Raw genomic sequence first — 17294 nt, 5'->3', positions numbered from 1 at the left:
TTTCAGTTCCAGGGTCAGATGCCATCCACAGCTACATCTAGATGTAATTAAAAGCAAAATTTTTATTACTATGAAAAAATACAAGATTCAAATGGTGTGTAATAGCTTCTAATGGAACCTGAGACAGATGCTACTGGGATACTGTACAAACTGGCACCCATAATGCCATGTTGGCAAGCCACATATAACAGACCTTCACCTACTCCTTTAGAAGATCCCAGGAGAAGACAAATAACAAATAGTCCATTCAAACATTAATCTATCTCTTCTAACTCTTGATTATGTTTTCTTTAACTCCCCAAAAGAAACCATTTTCATCTGTAATGTTTATGTTTTCAACACCTCCAATATTTGTTATCTTCCATGTGATGTGATGATTTAAATATAATTTTAAATATTTCTCCCTCTGCTGTGCTGCTCATTCCCCCCTCCCCCCAATACTCCATTACTTTGTCATTATCTTCTTGATAAGGAGTTGTCTGAAACTAATGACAATGGAGGGAGATGGGGAAAACAGCAACTTAGCATTGTGTGGAGGAGCAGATAAGATATCTTCCGGATTCATAATCTGCTAATTGTGTGTCTGCAGATAAAAACTTCCCACAGCTCCCCAGGTCACTGATAGAAGTCCCTCAGACTTCCAATGAGTTTTGAGCACTTTTTTTTTTCAGTATCTGGAGATAATTTTTTAATGCTTTCTAAGATCTAATTCTGTAGACACTTGTGTTTGTAATTTTAATGAAACTACCCACCGAGCTATTTATGAATACATGGATTTACAGAGGTTTCCTTCATGAAATAACTGGCTAAAACCAGATTATAAAGTAGATTATCAATGTAATCCTACTTTGTATTTAAACTGTCTGGTAATTTTGATTTTGCCGTAGTTCATTAAGATTTTAAAAATTAATATTCCACGTGCAGTGGAATAATACCCTTAGCTTTGCTCTCTCCACATTTGTGGATGAGGTTCTTCATCAATAAAGGCCTGAAATGAGAAACCTGTGTACATAACACAGGTATGAATGGGAGGCTGAACCATTCAGAGTGACAATCCTTTTGTTTAATGTCATATTCTACAAACATGGACTTGTGCATTACTGTACATGAGACCACTTGAGAAAGTAGTTAAGTACAGTCACTATTGTAAATTTAGAACTGCAGTTTATCAGGTACAGAAGTTTACTTAAAGGTGTTCTATTTTGGGATCTTGGAAAACCTGTATATATTTCATGTTCCTCATTTTCCTTTATAACATTATGGCTTGATTGAGCTCTTAGCAGTCCGAGAGGCTGGTCCGTGTAATTTAACCACTTTGCTGACAATGTAAGTCTTGCTTATCTGTCATTACTATATCCTCACTAAGATCAATAAAGAAAATTTCTCAATATATTCAAGAAAAATTGTTTTTGTAACAGGAGGTTCAAATGTCTTCGAAGAAAACAGTAATTCACAAGGCAAGTATTTATTGTAACGATGAGAAAATAATAGTATTCCGTTAATGAATAAAATTATACGAAGGCATTGCAACACATTTCCGACAAGTTAATAAGAAAAAGTATCATCCTTAGATATCTGGGGGAAAACGCTTGAATTTAAGATTACCTTCTCCGAGTTTGTTCAAGCCCCTTCTGAACACACATTTGGAAATATTCCAGGAAGCGAATTTATTTAAAAAAAAAAAAAACACCTTAACGAAACGACGAATTTTAAGTAAATATTATCCCACGATGAAATTTGACATTGCAAACGTGCTAGGAAGAAACGAGGGAGTAGGGAGAAGCGGTGCCTCTCGGCCGCAGCTGCCCCAGCCGAGCCGCGTTCGCCGCCTCCGCGGGCCTGAGGCAGCGCGGACCGGGCTGGGGATGCTCAGCCCGGTGTTTTGAACACTCCCCTCCCTGACTGCTTTGACGGCATTTTCCGGGCTTGAGATCCCACAAGGGACACGGGGCCCCTGAGTGATGTTCCAAGGGACGTGGCAGGGACCTACCCCGGAGCTCCGCCGCCTCGGCCCCCCGCAGCGAGTTTCGGGGAAGCGGCTGATGGGCAGGGACTGGGGTGCAACCATGCGTGAAATCACCCCCTTCCCCCCACAGTGGGCCGACCCGCTGTCTCGCAAAGAGGACCCCCTCTAGCACCCTGGAAGTTCTCCTTCAGCACTACGTTCGGTCATTCGAGTGGCTTCCTACAAACAAGAGAGGAAACTAGGAGATCACATGAGGAAAAGAAACCCAAAAAACCAAAGCCTATTCCGTTGAAGATTGAGTCACTGCTCCCGCTTAATAACGTTCTAAACGGGAATAGCTAACGTATCTCTGATCCCTTTGCTCTTTGCAGCGCTTAAACGCAGCCATTGCCAATAGTCGCGTAAGGGCTTTGAAGTTATGGAAATTGTCTTCGCAGGCATTAGTCAGTGTTTTAATAGGTCTCGTTCTGGCTCGGTCGCTGAAAGATGTAAGCAAGCCAAAAATTTAACACTCTTCTGGGGCTCTAAAATGTTAGGTCCCTCCTCCGAGAGGGATTTCGATGTGAGGCCAAGCGCGAAGAGACGAATGAGTGCATATGTTCAAAATTACATTTTCGACAGAAATTCATATCTACCGGGTGGTGTTTAAATGCAAAGTGCGACAGAAGTGGGGGCGGGGGGGCTCAGTATGCAGGAAACATCGCTGGGAAACTTGGAATGTAACAGCCAGGATCAAAAGTTAATGGCCTATTTGATGTGAAAAGTGAGCTGGGGATGCCGGAGAGCGGCAGCGAAAAGAGCCGGCCAGACGCTCGCAGGGCGTCCGCACAGCCGGGCCGCCCAAGCCCCACGCAAATAGCTAAGCCAAAAACGCAGCGCAGGTAGGAGCGCTTCTCCGTCGGGTTAGCCTTTAATCAGGTGAGTTTAACCTCCCGAGAGGGACGATGGGGTGGCTGAGCCGGCCCTGGCTCCACAGGAGATGAGCCCCACGGCTCTCGGCGCCTGGCGTTGACTGCCCGCCGCAAACTCGCGGACAGTCCCTCCGCCACCTTCCGCGCAAAACCTGTGCAGTCGATGGGGGCTCCCATCCCTCTCTGCCCGCAGCACCGAGATGACGCCGTGGGTTCCCCGAGACCTGCAATGGGGCGCTGCGCGGGAGGGCGCGGTGAGGCGGGACGGGGGGAGGCTGGGGATGTGGGTGGTGAGGGACGGCGCGGACCGCCCCAAGGCGCGCAAGGGCTGGCGCTGTGACCCCGGACCGCAGACCCCCAGTGCTCTCATCCCCGCGCCAGCTCATGCTGGGGAAAGCAGAGGTTTCTATCCGCGCCTGACATAGACGTAGAGGGAAAAGTTCAGGAGGAGACAGTGCGCTCCTCTGGATTGGCAGGCCACGGTCGAAGCTCGCTAAAATTATAGACCGTCCTCCCACACTACGTCGAGCCATTTCGTTGTCGTTAAAGCTAAGAAAAAGTTATTAGCCTCTAGTAGCATCAGAATATTTCAGCCTTGCCAGTTTGTTTAACAATATTTTTCTAAAAATAACTCTGTCCCTTGTATGGCTCAGTTTCTCCGGCTTTAGCATACGCTTTGAATTAAAACTGTTGACAAGATTGTAACGAAAATACTGATTGATGCAAACATGCCCTGAAACAAATCCACACCTGATTCTGGTTCTCTGACTATGCTGATTAAAGCCAGCGCCCGCCTCCCCCAATCCGGACGGGTGTCTCCAGCTTCTAAAGAAGTTGTCTGTCGAGACGTAACGGTGACAGAAAGCGAGTACACAGGGGGATGTACCGAAAAACAGGGTTTGAAGCTCTTGGGGTTCTCCAAGTTGGTTTGAAGAGGTACTGAGACAAATATATCGAATGCAGTCTTTTTCTCCTTCTTAGTCTTATCCCAACCCCCAGATATAGTCAACTGTTGAGAGAAGACTGAAGTCAGCCCTTTGCCAGCGCTAGAATGAAAAGGCTAAGGGAAGCCAAAAATGCCTGTGGTCTCCGTGAACTACATTAAATCACGAGGTGGCTATATTTAGGTGGATAATGAAACGCGTAAAACGGTAGATAAAAATCAGTTGCTATGGACTGTCTAGGATTTCGTGTGTTTTTATTAATTTTCATAGGAGATTTTAAGATTTACGTGATCTCCTCGTTCCAAGCAAAGCCCACCCTCCTGACTGAGCGCTTGCGCCCGGCGGCGGGAAGTGTCGGGGGAGGCGTTCGCAGCCTCCCTGCTCGCCTCGGCCGGCCCGCTCCGCGCTCTACCAGGGGCCGGCCCGGCCCTGGCCCGGCCTTTTGCATGTGCGGCTTGCGCTGCGGGTGAAGCCGGAGGCAACCTGAGCTGCGGGCTGATGCTGAGGCAGGCGGGTGGGGATGACACCGGGGGGACGCGTCAGAACTTCTGCTCGGGCCCTGGTGTTCCGGCTGCAGGTCAGCTCTAGAGGGACACCAGGGAGATTTGGCTTCGACGGTTCAAGAAAGGCAGGGGGAATATGCTGCCGCCGCCTCCGCACTTGCAGCATCACTGTTCTCTGGCTGAGCAGGACAAGAACAGCCCAGGTCTCGACTACAGAGCAGCTGCCCTTACAGCCTTCTCGTCTCCCGGTTCACTGGCCCCCATAATGTCCCCTTGCCCCCGAGCCTCTGTTCCCCTTCCTAGGGCGCCGGCACCAGCGGTAGCACCAGCGAGGGCCACCGGGGCCGGGTAAACAGGAAAGTCCTGTTGGATTCCCAGGTGAATCTCCCTGAGCCGAGAGGAGGAGCGGCCGAGGCGGGAGCAGAGCACGGAGCGGGAGGTGGCCCCTCTCCCCCCGCCCACCACTCTGCGAGGGGGCGGTGGGGACCGTCGCGGCCCTCCGGCTCCTCCGAGGGGACAGTGGGATCCCGCAGCATGCGGCTTTCCGCTGGGATTTGTGTTCTGTCTTTTAATAGCTACACTTTGCCGGTTTAAAAAAAAATTTCTTATTTTCAGTGAAATCACTGTCACTGGGAATATGGTGACCATGGAGCAGGGAAGGGGCTGGAAAGCTGCGCTCACACGTGCAGGATTTGAAATGCGGCAAAGTCCCACAGCGGTATTAGCCTACATCATAACCAAAACTTAATCCCCCCGCAGCAACTGCATCACTGACACTCGGCAGCACGGCCATCCCCTCCCCCTCGGCTCGCCAGCACTGTAGGGGCACCGACAACCTGTGGGCATCCACGGGCGCCTGGTGGGGCTGCGCGGGGGGTCTGCGGGGCGAGCAGGTGTGGCCGGCTCGGAGGGGCCGCCGAACCTGTGTGCCTCTGCGGGATTCATCAGCCGTGCCTAGTCTCTTTTGGGGTTTTTTCCCCCCAAGTTTTGACTGGTGTTTGTTTTATTGTTGGTTTTGCTTTTTTCTTTGTGGGTAGTTTTTTGGTGCTTGTTTGTTTGTTTGTTTTTGTTTGTTTTTTTAACAGATTTTCACGCGGCGCAGACAGCGGGGTTGCATCTCTCGCTTTGTCCCACTCCCAGACCAGCTACGTGCCAGCAAAAGCCTGAGGTCCCCTGCGCTACTCTCTGTTCCCGTTCTTCCTTATATTCTTTTTTTTTCCCCCTCCAGTGGGAATATATACACATAGATGTGCAGGATTATTTTCAGGTGGCCAATGCTCAGGATTTCAAACCAGTTAGCGAAGCGGCATCACTATCTCCGCATTAGCTGGGCTTGCGTCACGGATTACGTCATCGGCTCAAATCCCTGCACCCTCCCTGCCGTACCTACCCTGAAGGAGCAGTGAGATCGGGGCGGCTCTGTACCCCTGGTCGGGATGGAAGGCAGGCGCTTCTCCCCGCCATGCTCTCGGCCGTCAGCAGTCGGGGACTTAACCCGCCAAGAAGAGAAGTGACAGCACACTCAAGTGTTTCGTATCCTGTAGATACTGTGTCCGCTGGCTGGTGATGGAGATACCTGCCAGATTAACAAATTCAGGTTTGGATCCAAAACTATCCTCCTGAAGGACACGGCGCAAGCAACTCGGGTGGCTCCTGGGCTGCCATTCATCTTTACTGCTTTATAGAAACTAAGAGCGGTACGAATTTTACCAGAAGCCCCGCATTTTTTCCATGCGTGCGCTGGTTTCTATTGGACGCTGCTGCGTACAAACGAGAGATAGAAAAGACGCTTTCTGTATCGGCCTGTAAGAACGGTATCAAATTGTCATTTGGGGCAGAGATAAGGACTAAGTTCAAGGATGGGAGTTTTGCTTGCCAGGTACTCGGAAGTGTGCAAGCCCGCCTTCCCCTTCTCCCTCCCCAAAGCAACAGCGACAGTAAACCCCGGATGCCAATAAACCTTAAAAAAAAGCAATACTGTTTAAGATCCGTCTCGAACACAGAAGCACAGCTACTGCATACAGAACGCAGAACCACCCTTGTCTCCGTGCCCCCGTAAAACGTTTGTCTTTGTACAAGAACGGGAAAAGAGAATGGTGCCCACAATGTGCTCGTCTGGTTCACTGCTTCCTTGCCGTGGTTGACTCCTCAAGACCCTGCTGTTGGGGTAGGAAATACCCCTCTCAAAGTTGCTAAACAACAGTCTTTAATACCTATACAGGTAAAGGTATAGAGCACTTAATTGCTGTGGTGCATTCCTACATTTGTATCACGGCATATTTCTCCCTTCTCGATTTCCGTCTGACACCCACGAGTGACTGGAGTGGATGAATGCATGTGCATCCTAGAATATGGCAACGTGCATTATTTCCTGAAATAATAAACAATCAGTTTGTTCAAATAATCCGGCTTTTACTGTGTTTTGTGTGTGGAGGAGTGCTTACCTCACGTCTACTCAGGTTTCCCATGCATAAAAATTCTGCATTGCAAATCATCTAGGAGAGGGGTTGAATATCTAGAAATAGACACGTACAGCGATTTTAAAAGGAAAAAAAAGATTTGTAGGATAAGCTATTAAAGAAAAAATATAGCGAAGGGGAAAATAAAGGAAGAGAAGGAGAAATGGTATTGGAGAAGTTAGAAAGGAAATACTCTATCTTCTCACAGCGTCACTTGATGAGACCATAAAGATGAGACCATTCTGCATTTTCTCTGGTTTTCAATATCCCCTACACATACAGTATTAGCAAGTTTCGACAGCTATTGCCGGGGCTCGAGTTGGTTTCTCTCAAGTGAAGAAATGCACCTTTAAGTGGGAAATCTGCCATTGGCTAACCACAGTCAGAGATGTCTTCTGGGATAAACAGCATTGTTAATTCCTTCAAGCTCCATCTGTGGAAATGATAAAGTGCAGCCATTATGGAAGACTGCAAGGTTAAATTAATTAGGTTATTCCATTATGCTGCAATCTTCTGAAGATGATTGCTATTTTCCTCTTAAATGCCATTATTCCTAGATCTATCTAGCAGCTGATGCAATTAAAGTGAACATAATGTAAATTTAACAACACAAATAACACTTTCCTCCACGCATGTTTGAATGGGGCACGCAGGGGCTTTATCACAAGCTTCCACTTCCTCCGTAAACATCTGATGTAACCTTAAAAAAATTTCAAACAAACCAGTGTGTATTTGGGTACTTTTCTTCGGCGAATTCTTGGATCAATACTTTCGTTTCATGTTTTCATGTTCTCAGTAATGTTAAGGGATCCAGTTACAAACTCTTGCCAGTAAGAAAGAAAATATGTCCCGCTGTGCACCCTCCTAAACGCTCCTAAGAAATAGTGTTTTCTTTTCATTTGGAATGACAATTTTGTTTGTCTGCTCTGCCCCGGCGAGCGAGACTATAGATTATTAGTAGACACATTTAATTCCGGACCATGACGCAGGCGACTGCGCCCAGGGGCCGACACACGCCCTCCCGCCGTAGCAGAGCCGGGCGGGGGGCGACGGCACCAGGGAAGGCATACGGGGTCGGAGCCCACCGGGGCCAGGGCGCTGCCTCCCGCCCTGCCTGCTTCCACCAGGAGTCCCGGCCGTGCCGCCAGCCCTGCCGCCCTGCCGCGCTCTCCCTTTTGGTTTATTTTATTTTTTATTTTATTTTATTTTATTTTATTTTATTTTATTTTATTTTATTTTATTTTAATATATTATTTTATTTATTTTTTTAAGGAGGAAGCGTGATTTCTCCAAGTCTTTGTAGTCCTTCATGGGTCATTATGGCTTAATGCAATTAACGTAACCTTTTGTAACCCAATATCAAGTACTTCCAGGACAAATCTTTAGACAGATCACTAATCGTAAAACAAGTTATGGTGTCTGGGAGTAAAAAAGAAGCTATTTGCTGTTCCTGCTCATACTTCAGCTTCTGCTCCTCCCTCTCCCCTTTAGCTCTCGCATCTCGGGTTTATGGGGTCTGTTGAAACGTTGCTTGATGTGACTTTTTACTTTTTTTTTTTAAGCCACTAAAAACCCAGCACTGAGGTTTTACGGTTTTCGTGACGAAGGCCGACGGGAATACGACGCAAGAGGAACAAACCGCGGCTCTGGAGGCCGGAGTTTGCGCGCCAAGGTGAGGAGCATCCGCAGGCGGGGCCGAGGGACGGGGGGCGGCGGGGATGAGACCGGCCGGGTCCGCACTGCAGCGCCGCTCCGGAGGCCTGGGGTGTGGGGGGGCCGGGGCTGGGGCCGCCCAGGCCTCCAGGGGTGGCAGGACATCCATCAGCAGCGGCCCATTGAGCGGTGCGTCCGTCCCTCGGGCTGATTGCTTTTGCTTTTCTCTCAATTAGGGCTGGCTCTTCCCCCCGCTGCCCCTCACCCCGGGTGGAAGCTGGGCAGCGGAGCACTGGGCTGAGAGGAGGATAACAGAGAAACTGTAACACGTGTCGTTGCGTTCACAAACATATATATTCTCTCCCCGTTCCTTGTAGAGCTTTCTGCAGCACGCAAAAATGAAACGGGTTTGGCTGTGAAGTTTATGTTTGATTAAACGACGAAAGGCACTTCCTGGTCTGCTCCTTGGTTCCCGCTGTGCCGCTTGGGAGTAAATCCAGGTGGGATATTTAAATTTGGTTCAAATGTCACATGGATCATTTATAGGTCGTTCAAGGTAGAACCACCAGTTACCCCAAATTTAGACTTCTTGTTGCGTGCCTATGAATGTATTTCTGTATATGACTGTTAGATAGATCACATCGATACAACCTGCACAAACAGAGGCCCAGCTCAGTGATGTGGTACCCAACACAAAAAAAATGTAACAAAAAAAGCTGGGAGAAAATCATACAGGAATTCTGGTTCAGGGGAATTACACCCCAGTACTTAAACTGTTAGATTCTGTTTGGGTAGATTATTTAATCTACCATACACCATCTCTATACTTTAATTTTCCCAGTCATGTGTGCAAAATTGGTCTTGTCCTGATTTCATTTTTTCAGCCAAGTTTTTGTTTGTATTCCCTGTTACTCCCAAGGAAAGAAAATCCTTCCAGGGACCTGATAATGCAGGAAAATATTTTGAGTTGTCACAGGGTACTTGTTACACTTGCTACATTTTATGAAGTAGTCCTTAAAATGTGTCATCTTTCACTGTTTTGCATTGGAGTTTTTTATGTCAAGAACAGGAATTAGGTCTACATACTCATTATAATGGTCTATTTTCCAAAATGGATGTAACAAAGGTAATTTTTAAAAGATCCCAATTCTGTGTTTTTGAGGGGAAAAAAAAATAAAAGAATCACTGTAACTTGTCTTTCTTTGGAGAGACTGACAGGTTTTCAAAGAAATCCTGCAGAATGCACAATGCATTCACCTTGTCTAGTTTAATAGAGGCAGAAAATGATTATAGTGTGTTTTAATACTTGCTGTACATGTGACGTAGGAAGCCAAGCCTCAGAACAGTTTAAATGTTGATATACCCAGCTTGAAAAAGCTTGTCAAATAAATCAAACTGTTCTGGGGGCAAAGCCATGTTGTTTTTAAACCACAGAGTGGGGCAGTGGGCGTGGTTACTCCCATGGCTGAATGGTGAATGTATAGATTTAAAATACATTTTGCCACACTGGTTTTCAGAGGATTGTTTTGGCCTCGTATTCCAATACCATGAGCCAAAACTCTGGTCAATGTTTTGACAACAGAGCCAGGAAAAACAAAAAAGGCTTACCCTGTGAAAAAGAAATGAAGATATAGTGAAGGAAAACAGTAGTCTCTCTGCCACTGCCTTACTCAATCCATATGTGGACTTAAACACAGGAAATACCCACCATTCACCGCAATCAAGCCAGAGGCTTGTGCATCAGAAAGTGCCTTGTGGAACTAATTGGACTTTATTAAGATTGTCATTGACATAGAAAAGCAATTTGAAATTTGAAGTCAGAACATTTAAAAAATAAGAAAAAAAGATAATCTCCTGCAAGAGTGTTAACTTCTAAAAAAATGTATTTACCACAACACTACAAATGTGCATTATTATGGCTTTTTATGTAAATTAATTATAATTTCGTGATGTTTGTGTTATTAAACTCTTTATGCTTACTTTTCATCCAGAGTCCTTCTGGCGCAGAGCATGTTCCAGGATCATTTCAGAGTGGAAGAAAATCTAAACTTCACCAATTTAAAAGAATAATAAAGAACATGCCTGGTACCTTTCATACAGGCAAAGTTTACAGAAAAAACACAGTTACAAATAATAGGTCCTAGAGTGTGGTGGTTTTTTTTTTTTTTTTTTCATTTAAAGAACTTAAGTGAAAACTTGTTGTCTTTGCCAACAAGTATTTGGCAAAGTGTTTATTTTAGCACTTTATGCCAGATACCTCCTTGTGAGGTTTTGGTGATGTTTTTCCTGATCGCATTTCTTTTTTCTTTAATTTTGCTGTACTGCTGCATTTAGATTTTTAGCATGGTGAGTCTCTATTAGACCTGACAAAACAATGCTGTGATTGCCAATTAAATTCAACCTCTATGTAATTTTCATTGATTTCACACGCCTGTGAACCCCTGTGATCTTTATCTGTTTGATTTTTCTTTCTAGCACTTTACATCAAATCAGGGGGACCATTTGTGCTTCTAATGGTACAGGCTCTTTAGTACACTGCTGTATGTGTATAAAGTCACTTGGCCTTCCAGATAGATGGGGAAGTATTTGAGGGGGTGACGTGTTTTCCACAGTTTTCAAGTCATCAAACAGAGATGCTGTAGAGCTGTCTAATAAAAATTATCAATTCCTTCACACCAGTCACACAGGTACTGTGGCAGGACTAGGGACAGATAATTTCAGTACTTTGGATGGTATCTCTGTCTGAAGTAATTTTGTTTTCATTGCTTGTCTCTTTGATCCTTTTTTTTCACCCAAATGGTATTTCATCCAAATTTCATGAGATTTTTTTTCATGAAAAATTCTTCAAAAATTCCTATCTTTGAAAGACCTTCAAGGGCAAACCTGTTCACCGAGAGCAAGAGTTGCAGTCATCATTTCCACATGTTGAAATCCAGCTGATCGAGATTTGGAATATAGATAGCTTCAGCTCCTGAAGCTGCACATTCAAGCCTTACTTTTGTCTGAAGTGATTTTATCCCTCTATGTAAAACATAATGGCAGTGGAAGCTTGCTCTCTTTTGCCGTTTCTTAAAAGCCCATTTTACCTTGCCTGGTTCACAAGCTAGAATGAGATGTGGGATGCCTGAGAGTCACCATTCTAATTTATTTCCTGTTTCTAGTGCTAAAATACATTGAGAGAGTACCCCAGCTCTTTCTCCAGAGTTGGTCTACAGATGACCACATCCTAATTCCAACTACCAGTTATTCTTCTGTCTTAAGCAGCAGCCTTATCCTGATATTTTGCAGCTTTTGTAGATTTGAGTTCAGAAGTTATGAACCACTCCTTGCATTTTGTGTGGTCTGTTTGGGGAAAGAGTGAGGAGAAAATATGTGTGTAAATACATAAAATGGGATGACTTTATAGGCATGAGTCAAGTCTGATTGTAATGTAAACACAACTGATTATTGTGTTGGTAGATGTCTATACCAAAGTGCAGTTGGAGTACAATAGCCTATATGATATATTCAGAAAGTAACTGAATATGTAAGAAATCAAGAACAGACAAAACAATTATTTCCCTATAAATAAAATTGTTCATTCTCCATACACGATTCTTAATTTTTTTCAATGTGAAACAGTGCATACTTGAAAAGCTGATCTGAACAGAACCCCATCCATGTTTCCAGCAACATTCCTATGGAAACAAAAAGCAAAAAAGAGAATAAAAGTTTGGCATCTTGAGATCTGGACTATGGACAGATGCACTGTCATTAATTTTTAAAAATGAGAGCAAGGGACTATGAGCACTAAGATCAAATTCTGAGAGTTTCTATTACTGACTTTGGAGTGACAGCAAGTAAAAAACATCTCTGAAGGTCAATGTAATTAGATTTCTAAGTCATCTGTATTTTTTCTGATGAAATGAACATTAAGCTGATGTGTATTGGAAGTAGTGAAATTTAAAAGTTTTGGCTTCCTTGCTTACTTTGCAGCAGAATTTCCTTGGTGACTTGCCCATACAGGTCTCTGCAAAGCCAGTGTTTCTACTGATCCATTTTCTTTTGCTTTTTTTCTACCATAGACATATGAATGTATAAAATGGTGGCATTCTGTAAGGAAGCAATAACAGAAAGACAGTAGAGAGATACTGAAACAGAAAAAGAAAGTAAAGAAATAAAGGGGGTGGTGTTGTAAGAGGAAAGGCAGAGATAAATGTGTATGGATGTAAATCTATTTCCTTAGAAAGACACTTGATGAAAACTATAAATTACAACATACATAACAGCAAAGCCTTTGCTAGATGCATCTGCATCTCATCCACCACATGCTGATCTGGTGTGTTGCACCTCTGTAGCATTTAATCGGAGCCATGGAGGCAGGCATGGAAAAGAGAAGACAGATGCAGTAGCCAAATTGAAACTACTGTGAAAGTATGAACTCGAGGGAAGATAGTATTGCCAAAAACAGTAATTGATGTTTATCTATGGCATCCGAATGCCAAAAGCAGTGAGGGCTGCCCTGAACCTGCTGTATCTTGGTCTTAGTATTAGCATGTAGGACTTGAATTTCATTCCAAACCCTGGTACTGTCAATTATGCCTGTGGACCAACCTTTGAGTCTGCTTACTTTAAAGATACGTTTTTAGCTCCCCAAAATTGTAACTAACTTCACTGATGAGTAGTGTGAACACAGTGACACAGACTGTTAAAAACAGTCTCTTTAGTTTGTTAATACATAGTATCAGTAAGAGTTGTGGAACCTAGAGTATGAATTAGACAAAACTACCAAAGACAGCAAGATTTCTCTTATGAGCCATTGCAGAGTTCTTAAAATGATCATGTAATCAAATATTAAGTCCAAAATCAGTTAGGCAGTCTTGGGAAACATCATCATCATGGCTAGGCTTTGTGAACGAAGATTTAGGAAGGCTCTATCCACGCTTGTTACAGAAACATACTATTACAGGTAAGTAATAGATCCTCAGCTGATGTAAACAGATGTGGTTCTACTGATGTGCTTCTCACACAGCTATGGGCTTATCTCCATAATAATCCACACACTGATAAGTGCTTTTTCCTCCCACTGGCCAAATGGCTCCCTAGAGTGTTGTCCATCCTTTGGGGAGTTGAAAAATACCAAGCTCAAAGTGTATGTACTCTGAATTGAAGAAAATGCAGCTGTCAGCGTATATGAAAATGTATTACTAGATCAAAATAAAAATAATTAAGTTGTGTGTGTTACTATGTGTCTTTAGTGGAAAAAAAAAGTATTATTTTACACATTACATTTTCTAATATTCCAGGATAAATGGCCTGGAAAAATCCAAATGTTATTTTTAGCCATGTTTTCTCTCTCACTCTTTCTCCCCCACTACCCCCTCCTGTCTCTACAAAAATTCAGGCCAATTTTAACCACATTTGAGAGAGGAGGACAACTCCCAAACATCGTTAAGTTCCAATAACTGCCATGAAAATTTGTGGTTGGATGGAAGAGAAAAACCATGTTTGTTCTTCCAGGTAACTTGGCACCTGTTCAGCAAAGTCAGCTTTGCTTCTGCCTGGCAATGCCTGGATGCACAGCAAGCGTTCGTGGCCATGCATCAGCCAGTTCACCCAGAGCTCTTGGACAGCTTTAGGCAGCTCTCTCTTGCCGAAAGGGATTATCAAGTGGGGACGTGAGAGATGAATAGGGTTAATACAGTAGTAACATGCAGAGGATATGACACAAACACATAGGGGATCAGGCTCTGTTAGCTACTCACAGAACAGCTTTTTCTTAAAATATAGCTAAAGTAGTTATTACATTTTTTCCTAGACATTGAATCTTGTGTTTATGAAGTATAATCCTTGGATAATTTATCACTTTCAATAAATACTAGCATTCGATCTTCATGCTATGGCTCTTTCAATGAAGTCATTTAATTGAAACAGGATCTATGGTATTTCTACACCAGTGCATACAATGTTAGATTCTTTTAAAGGACAACACATTAAACTTCTTCTCATACCCTTTGCCGCCAAGAACTTAAGTTAGCTTTACAATGCTTCCTATTATTTCGCACATGTATTTTGAGCATTTTCAAATTGATGTACTCACCATTTTGAATTCAAATGAAGAGTGTTTAAGAAATGACCCACTCAAAAAAGCAAAAAGGGAAAAAAGGAGTCCTGGTAGACATACAGTGTCAAGCCTTTAAGTAATTTTTGCCTATAGCTTTTGTTTTCACATAAGAAATCTGTAGCTGGCTTGGGGGCTGGACTACTCAGGTCCCCTGCGTAGGCCAGAGGGAAGTCAAGAAAAGAAACTTGTGCTGGGAGCCCTAAATTGCTGCCTGAAGCAACCTCCCTTATTCTGCTGACTACGTGAGAGCCAGAGAGACCTAACTCCCTGCTTAGGCACTACCTTCAAATGCCTTCAGATGGGTGGTGTAAACAGCTGAGTGGAGAAGGAGCTTGTTCAGACCCTGCTCTCAGCATGAGATAAACAGCCACAACAATATAGGAAAAGGGGTTTTTTGCGCTTCAGGATGGACGTAAAGAAATGTAATTTCTCTCTGAGGGAAGGAAATTAGGACCCTCAGTTACATTACAGCCATGCAGCCTGCCATCACATCTCCTTCAGTGCCAGAGAGGCAGAAGTGGGGATGACCACATGCAGAGCAGACAGAGGTGGCTATGTCATTTTTTTATCTCCTTTTCACTCACTGTCTCAGGGGCCGTCCTTTCATACGCCTTTTCCTGCACCAGTTTTCCTGTAGTGTTTTCACCTTCTTCAAGGGGATTTCTCTTGCTGCTTCTCCATCACTGGTCTTCTGTGGTCACTTGCTCCTTCGGACAACTGAGTTGCTTCCAACTCTGATTTCCTAATGTTCCTGGAGCCACTCTGCTTACTTTCTCCTGCTCCTTTCACTGCCTCTCCTCTTCCTCTGTCCCTTGTTGTCTTCTTAAGGCTTTCTTCTTTCATTGCTTTCTTTCTTCTTTTCTAACTCACTCCTTGGTAACCTAATTCATTTTCATGACTTGTTTCTACCATCCCTAGGAGGGTGGCTACCAAGTCTAAGTTTCTGTTCCTGTCAACATCCTTCTTTTTTGTTCCTGGAATTCTCAGATTTCATCCCTCAAGTCTATCCAACATGCAATTGCCAACATGCAAGTGCCAACATTTTCTGGCTAGCTCACGTTGTAATTTTCTCACTATTTATGTGATAGAAAAAAAAAAAGCAAACTTTGGGTCTCCTTTCTCAAGAATGTGAAGAGGGTACTTCTATTCTTGGTGGCATACCAGGTAATAAAGATAAACCTTACTTTATTCTGAAGTCAGACTAGACTGTATATATTTATAGGTGGCTACTATGGTGACATTTACAACAAATCGTTATCATCCACATGGAATAATCTGTCAAATATGCAGGGATTTAAATATTTTACCACTAAGAATTGACTGTGCTTTTCTTAGTTTTATGTTGAAAATTCCACATAGTTCTTAAAAAAACACTTTCCCCTCCAATATATATTTTCCAAAGCTGTATTATTGTAAATTGCTATAAATGATGATCATTTGTGCAGTAGAAAAGGACTGCAATGAAAAAGCTCATTCCTCCTGAGCAGCCTTTGTTTGATCTGGCAGAAGACAATTGAGATCCTTCTTCTGTGTGCATTGTGCACAAGGATAGAGAAGAGATGGAGAGATCTCTTTGTCCAGTGGTGACTTGGATTTAAGTGAAGAGCCTTACAAGGCTGACACTAGGAAGGTGGTGTCTCTCCACAGAATAATTGAAAATAGTTCCATCGAGTTTTGCGGGCTGTGACAAGCCATGGGGAGGATAGATAAGTCAGGAATAGGAAAGTGGAGAGACACACAGCAGGGATGAGCAGATAGCATGGATCAAACAGTTGTCATTTTGCTGCTGCTGCTGGGAACTGTCTACTGGCTCCAAAATGGAACAGCTGCATTTACATCTATGGTATGCTGGCCACTGAACTACATAATGGAAGCTGTCTCTCTAACTTGAAAGAATATGAATTTCTGTGTGAAGATCATGCTAATTTATAGGTCTAATGACCTTTTGCTACAGTGTCAGTTACTGGATGTGTACAGCCAAATGAGAGAGTGAAGGGATGTCACACACCGCGTGCTGTTGGGGTGCAGGGAAGATAAGCAAAGAAGCAAAAGATGACAAAGCTATCCACAAATAAAAATGATGAGGACAAAATTAGAACACACACTTCATTGGCTTTAAGGTACAGACAGATGTATATTACTTTTTTTTTTGTATTAATCCTTTCAATGAGCACCAGAACCAATAATTCTTTGGTTTGAATTGAAAGCTCTTATTTTCAGCTGCCAAAAATCCAAGATATTTTCTTTTAAATCTCAGAGACCTGAAAACAATAAATGTTCTTTTACCTCAGATCCAGTTACGGAGAGCTGACATGCCAAAGTCACCCTTCTGTTTAGTAAGGATTTCTACAGTGATTGTCTTCCCATTAGGGATGTCATTAGAAGTGAATACATATTATAATATATACTTCATTCATTTGTTTCAATTATGGAATTAAGACACATTTAATATCTTCCTGAAAACCTTGAAAATATGATGGTCTAAATTCTGGCCATGTATACAATGTTTGTACTTAATCTAACATCATAGAAATCAATTTTGTAGCTGTTTCACACAGACAAGAGGCTACCTTTCCTGTATATCCTCCATAATGCAGGACCAAGGACAACTGGAACAGGGGATGGACAGAGGGTTTTCAGTGTGTATACATTGCCACTGCATTTAGCCAGAGTGGCTGAACATAATGACTTCATCCATCCTGGCATGCCTGAAGCGTGACCTCAGCTCACTTTGGCTTCAGTTTGTGTTGAAGGT

General features: G+C 43.6%; 1 long non-coding RNA gene across 3 annotated transcripts; it reads left to right on the top strand.

Annotated features, from left to right (window-relative positions):
• Positions 1-1928: 1928 nt before the first annotated feature.
• LOC135412393 (uncharacterized) lies at positions 1929-13659 on the top strand. Of its 3 annotated transcripts, none has more exons than XR_010429626.1 (5): positions 1931-2884; positions 5553-7961; positions 8346-8455; positions 8814-8936; positions 10428-13659. It is a non-coding gene; the product is annotated as an uncharacterized LOC135412393 (long non-coding RNA). The 3 variants fall into 3 exon arrangements; XR_010429625.1 differs by having other exon boundaries at positions 5410-7961; XR_010429627.1 differs by lacking the exon at positions 5553-7961 and having other exon boundaries at positions 1929-2884.
• Positions 13660-17294: the final 3635 nt, after the last annotated feature.

This window comes from Pseudopipra pipra, chromosome 1, assembly GCF_036250125.1.
Source record: "Pseudopipra pipra isolate bDixPip1 chromosome 1, bDixPip1.hap1, whole genome shotgun sequence".
NCBI classification, from domain to species: domain Eukaryota; kingdom Metazoa; phylum Chordata; class Aves; order Passeriformes; family Pipridae; genus Pseudopipra; species Pseudopipra pipra.
Note: the sequence above shows the minus strand (reverse complement) of the source record. Positions and strands in the feature narration are given on the sequence as shown.